Here is a 5,626-nt window from a genome sequence, read left to right on the forward strand (position 1 = left end):
AGATAGATCCCGGATAATGCCCCCATTTCCTCTCGGTATTCTGTCACCGCTTATTCCTCCTCTGCACCCATCTTCTGTTGTCCCCACTCTCATCTTTATGTTTTGCTTTGCCCCATTGGTGCTTTTTCCACTCCCCTCCTCTCTAATCCTGACCTTTAACCTCTTGTACTTTGCCTGCCCAATCCACCTGTTTGCCAGCTCTGAGCTTGTGTTAAAGACGTTCATCACTAACACCTCGAACAGTGGTTTGGTGGTGGTTTGTGTAACGCCAGCCCACTGCTGGTGCTGGGCTGCTCCCTTGATGTCTTCCTCCACCAGGAGGAATGTGAGGTAATGCACTTTGGAAGGTCTAATGCAGGTAGTGAATATACAGTGAATGGTAGAACCCTCAAGTGTATTGAAAGTCAGAGAGATCTAGGTGTACAGGTCCACAGGTCACTGAAAGGGGCAACACAGGTGGAGAAGGTAGTCAAGAAGGCATACGGCATGCTTGCCTTCATTGGCCGGGGCATTGAGTATAAGAATTGGCAAGTCATGTTGCAGCTGAAAAGAGCCTTAGTTAGGCCACACCTGGAGTATAGTGTTCAATTCTGGTTGCCACACTACCGGAAGGATGTGGAGGCTTTAGAGAGGTTGCAGAAGAGATTTACCAGAATGTTGCCTGGTATGGAGGGCATTAGCTATGAGGAGCGGTTGAATAAACTCGGTTTGTTCTCACTGGAACGACAGAGGTTGAGGGGCGACCTGATTGACGTCTACAAAATTATGAGGGGCATAGACAGAGTGGATAGTCAGAGGCTTTTCCCCAGGGTAGAGGGGTCAATTACTAGGGGGCATAGGTTTAAGGTGAGAGGGGCAAGGTTTAGAGGAGAGGTAGGAGGCACGTTTTTTACACAGAGGGTAGTGGGTGCCTGGAACTCGCTACCGGAGGAGGTGGTGGAAGCAGGGACGATAGTGACATTTAAGGGGCATCTTGACAAATACATGAATAGGATGGGAATAGAGGGATACGGACCCAGGAAGTGTAGAAGATTGTAGTTTAGTCGGGCAGCATGGTCGGCACGGGCTTGGAGGGCCGAAGGGCCTGTTCCTGTGCTGTACATTTCTTTGTTCTTTGTTCATATTGCCAACCCTCCCTCCGCCCAGCCCACCTCCAGGGTCCCAGGGTTTTTTTTGGTCAGGTTCTCAGCTTGTGGATGGTATTGGTTGGAAGTCTTGGGTCTTAATGTCTGAAACCCAGCTCAAAGGGTTGTTGGCCACGATAGGGCCGCTCGTGGCGTGGTTCAAACGGGTGGACAATCAGCCTGCTTTTCCTTCCAACACCACCTCATTATTCCCCAAAAGGGAAAGAAAGTGTGTGTGAAGAAAAGAAGCAAAGTTACCAAGCTTGAGATGGGTGTTGACTCTTCTTTGAACCGGGCTCTGAGCAACCCAACTGAACTCAAATAGTTATGAACAAATTCACAAAGCAGTGATTTATCAGTGACCAAATGCTGCCTCAGGAGCAAGGTTCTGTCAAAATTATCCTATTTATTTTTTACCATTCTTCCGAAGGAGCTGGCTACTATAGGGCTGAATCTCATGGGTCCCTCTGTAGTCTTGCCCTCGTTACCCTTCTTAAATGTATCCAAAGGCACATGTGGTGAAGAATGAAACTAAACGCTAATTCTTTATTTTTGATCATAGGATGCAGCATTACACATGTTTGCCGTCTACCTACAGTGTCCCAGCAGTCTCACTATACTCCTTAGAGCACAACATTAAACTAACTGGCAAATTAGGGACTAAAATAGGGGCTGGTTTAGCACAGGGCTAAATCGCTGGCTTTTAAAGCAGACCAAGGCAGGCCAGCAACACGGTTCAATTCCCGCACCAGCCTCCCTGAACAGGTGCTAGAAAGTTGGGCCTCGGGGCTTTTCACAGTAACTTCATTTGAAGCTGACTTGTGTACTCTTTTGAATAACCTATAAAAATGCACCTTAGAGGCATTGCAATCAAAGATAAAACTTTCAAGGAGCCTGGTAAAATTGCTGGGGCTTGGTGGGACCAAAGGAAGAATTAATTAATTACTGATAGCCCCTTACCGGGCAATGGAATAAAAGAACAAAACTTTGAGGGTAATTTGTCAAACTAAATCAAAAAGACATTGTGGGGACTGGTGAAGACCATCTCTCTTTCTCTTCCTTCTGTGAAATTAACCAGACTAATATATCAAATTAATTAAATTAACCCCCTCAAAAGGGCAGTCTCTCTCTCTATACTTTTGTGAGTACAGCATTTAATTCCAAACAAATGGGATGTAGTCTCTTTTTTGAGTGCAACAAATGTAACAACTTAACCAATTAAATCAATTGATTTCTCCAAAGGGATACTGTGACTCAAGACTTTGAGGCCATGTGTTGGCATCTCAATTTCTATCCTGACTCAGCTGACTCATGCAGGTCAGTGCTTCGACATGGTTCAGTTACCAGCATTTAGGGAAATGGCAGGACACTTCGGCGTTTGCAATTGGATGAGGCTGCCTGGTCCCTGCTGAAATCTCTGAGCTTGGAGCTTTGTGCTAGCCATGACTCAATTGGCCGCATACTTGCCTCTGAGTCAGAACGTCTTGGGTCCATAGTCCCACTCCAGGACTTGGAGCTCAAAAGAAATCAAGCCTGACGCTTTGGGGCATCAACGAGGGAGTGCTGCACAGTCGGTGGTGCCAAGTTTCAAGTGAGATGTTAAGGACAGGCCCTGTCTCCCCCCCACCCCCCTCAGGTGGATGTAAGTGTTCCCATGATTTTGAAGAAGGGCAGTTATTCCTTGTGCACTGGTCGATATTTATCCATCAATCAACAAAATAACGACTGGTTACCTGTTTTTTAAAAAATAATAACCTTTATTGTCACAAGTAGGCTTACATTAATACTGCAATGAAGTTACTGTGAAAAGCCCCTAGTCGCCACATTCCGGCACCTGTTCGGGTACACAGAGGGAGAATTCAGAATGCCCAAATTACCTAACAAGCACGTCTTTCGGGACTTATGGGAGGAAACCGGAGCACCCGGAGGAAACCCACGCAGGCACGGGGAAAATGTGCAGACGCCGCACAGACAGTGACCCAAGCCGGGAATCGAACCTGGGACCCTGGCGCTGTGAAGCAACAGTGCAAACTGCTGTGCTACTGTGCCGCCCCTTCATCGTCATGTTTCTGTGTGAAAATTGGTTGCCATATTTTCTACATTAAAAAAGTGACGGCAGGGGCAGCACGGCGGCGCAGTGGTTAGCACTGCTGCCTCACGGTGCCGAGGACCCGGGTTCGATCCCGTTCCTGGGTCACTGTCCATGTGGAGTTTGCAGATTCTCCCCCTGTTTGCGTGGGTCTCACCCCCACAACCTAAAGATGTGCAGGGTAGATGGATTGCCCACTCTAAATTGCCACTTAATTGGGGAAAAAAAAGAATTGGGTACTTTAAATTTTCTTTTAAAGTGACAACATTCTAAAAAGTTCTTCATGGCTGTAAAGCACTTTGGGTAATCCCTGTGATCATGAAATTTTAAATTTGATTTGATTTGATTTATTATTGTCACATGTATTAGTATACAGTGAAAAGTATTGTTTCCTGCATGCTGTACAAACAATGCACCGTACATAGGGAAGGAAGGAGAGACTGCAGAATATAATGTTACAGTTATAGCAAGGTGGAGAGAAAAGATCAACTTAATACGAGGTAGGTCCATTCAGAAGTCTGGTGGCAGTAGGGAAGAAGCTGTTCTTGAGTTGGTTGGTACATGACCTCAAACTTTGGTATCTTTTCCTGACGGAAGAAGGTGGAAGAGAGTACGTCCGGGGTGCGTGGGGTCCTTAATTATGCTGGCTGCCTTTCCAAGGCAGCGGGAATTGTAGACAGAGTCGATGGATGGGAGGCTGGTTTGCGTGATGGACTGGGCTACATTCACAACCTTTTGTAGTTTCCTGCGGTCTTGGGCAGAGCAGGCTCCATACCAAGCTGTAATACAACCAGAAAGAATGCTTTCTGTGGTGCATCTGTAGAAGTTGGTGAGGATCGTAGCTGACATGCCAAATTTCCTCAGTCTTTTGAGAAAGTAGAGTTGTTGGTGGGCTTTCTTAACTATAGTGTCGGCATGGGGGGACCAGGGCAGGCTGTTGGTGATCTGTACACCTAAAAACTTGAAGCTCTCGACCCTTTCTACTTCGTTCCCATTGATGTAGAGAGGGGCATGTTCTCCACTACGCTTCCTGAAGTCGACAACAATCTCCTTCGTTTTGTTGACATTGAGGGAGAGATTATTGTCGTCGCACCAGTTCACCAGATTCCCTATCTCATACTCTGTCTCATCATTGTTTGAAATCCAACCACTACTAAACAGGGGCTGGTTTAGCACAGGGCTAAATCGCTGGCTTTAAAAGCAGACCAAGGCAGGCCAGCAGCACGGTTCCATTCCCGTAACAGCCTCCCCGAACAGGCACCGGAATGTGGTGACTAGGGGCTTTTCACAGTAACTTCATTTGAAGCCTACTTGTGACAATAAGCGATTTTCCTTCATTTCCTTCATAAGGTGCTATATAAATGCAAATCCTTCTTTATTGTATCTTTTCAAACTTAATTGCACTGGGACTTCCTCACTCAATGTCTCCCTTTAACAGGATTGCCAACTCACGTGTTATGAGAATGGCCTTCAATGTCACTCTTGCCAAGATTAGGAATTGGCCTCCTGATGGAATCGTTGACAAGAACTTCCTTCGATCTGGATCCACATGGCAAAGCGGACTTGCTTACTTTCCTTCCTGTTTTCCCAGAAATCAATATTAGTTACACGGAAAGGGTCTCTAGTTTTAAAGTTGGAATTGACTCAAGGGTCACGTTATAACAACAACTTAATTCTGGCTGTAAGGCTTATTGGAAAATGGAAGAGGAGAAAAACAATTCCTCTCTGACGAGCTTCAAGTGTTATTCTTGGATAAAGGCCATATCTGCCTGGTACTTGCCAGTCACTTGAAAGTTAAGTTAAGGTCTAATGTGTATTAGCTTATAGATCAACATGCATGTGGGTGATTGATTAACAATAACAGTTGTCTGATAGTGAATAAATATTGACTGGTTATATGAAAGAGACTTGTGGTCATTTGTCCATTGTATACGGGTTAAAGACACATTGTGGTTTAGGCACAACATCCAGGACTTGCTGTGTATGCAAATGGACTGCTTTGGGGATTTTCTTGGCAATGCTGGCCAATAAATAGCAGCATCATCTCCCCCAAGGGCCCAGTAGGTACAAATGTTCGAGCCCTCAGCTGCTGCTCCGAAGCTGTTTCCTTCTGTGAACCAGTTTATTCTGCAAGAAAGAAGGAAGAGTGCCAGTGAGTGTGTTGCAATGGATAATGCGCCTGCCACAGCATTTTTAATACTCGTTCAAGGAATGTATGTGCCAGCCTGGCCCCGGCGATATGCATTCAGTGCTTGCAGTCCTTTTGGGATTGGGATACAGTCCTACTTCGATGGGGACCGCAGTCTCGCCCCAAGGTAATTAACATCCTAATGGGCGTTATATCACTACAGGACCACATGGCTGGGCAGGAGAGAAGGAATATGCACTGGCCTTTGTTCAGGCAGAGATTCGA

At 46.0% G+C, this 5,626-nt stretch overlaps 1 long non-coding RNA gene across 1 annotated transcript; it reads left to right on the plus strand.

Annotated features, from left to right (window-relative positions):
- Positions 1 to 208: 208 nt before the first annotated feature.
- LOC140387760 (uncharacterized) lies at positions 209 to 5,116 on the plus strand. Its single transcript, XR_011934005.1, has 2 exons — positions 209 to 330; positions 4,652 to 5,116. It is a non-coding gene; the product is annotated as an uncharacterized lncRNA (long non-coding RNA).
- Positions 5,117 to 5,626: the final 510 nt, after the last annotated feature.

The sequence above is a fragment of the Scyliorhinus torazame genome, chromosome 13 (assembly GCF_047496885.1).
Source record: "Scyliorhinus torazame isolate Kashiwa2021f chromosome 13, sScyTor2.1, whole genome shotgun sequence".
Classification (NCBI taxonomy): domain Eukaryota; kingdom Metazoa; phylum Chordata; class Chondrichthyes; order Carcharhiniformes; family Scyliorhinidae; genus Scyliorhinus; species Scyliorhinus torazame.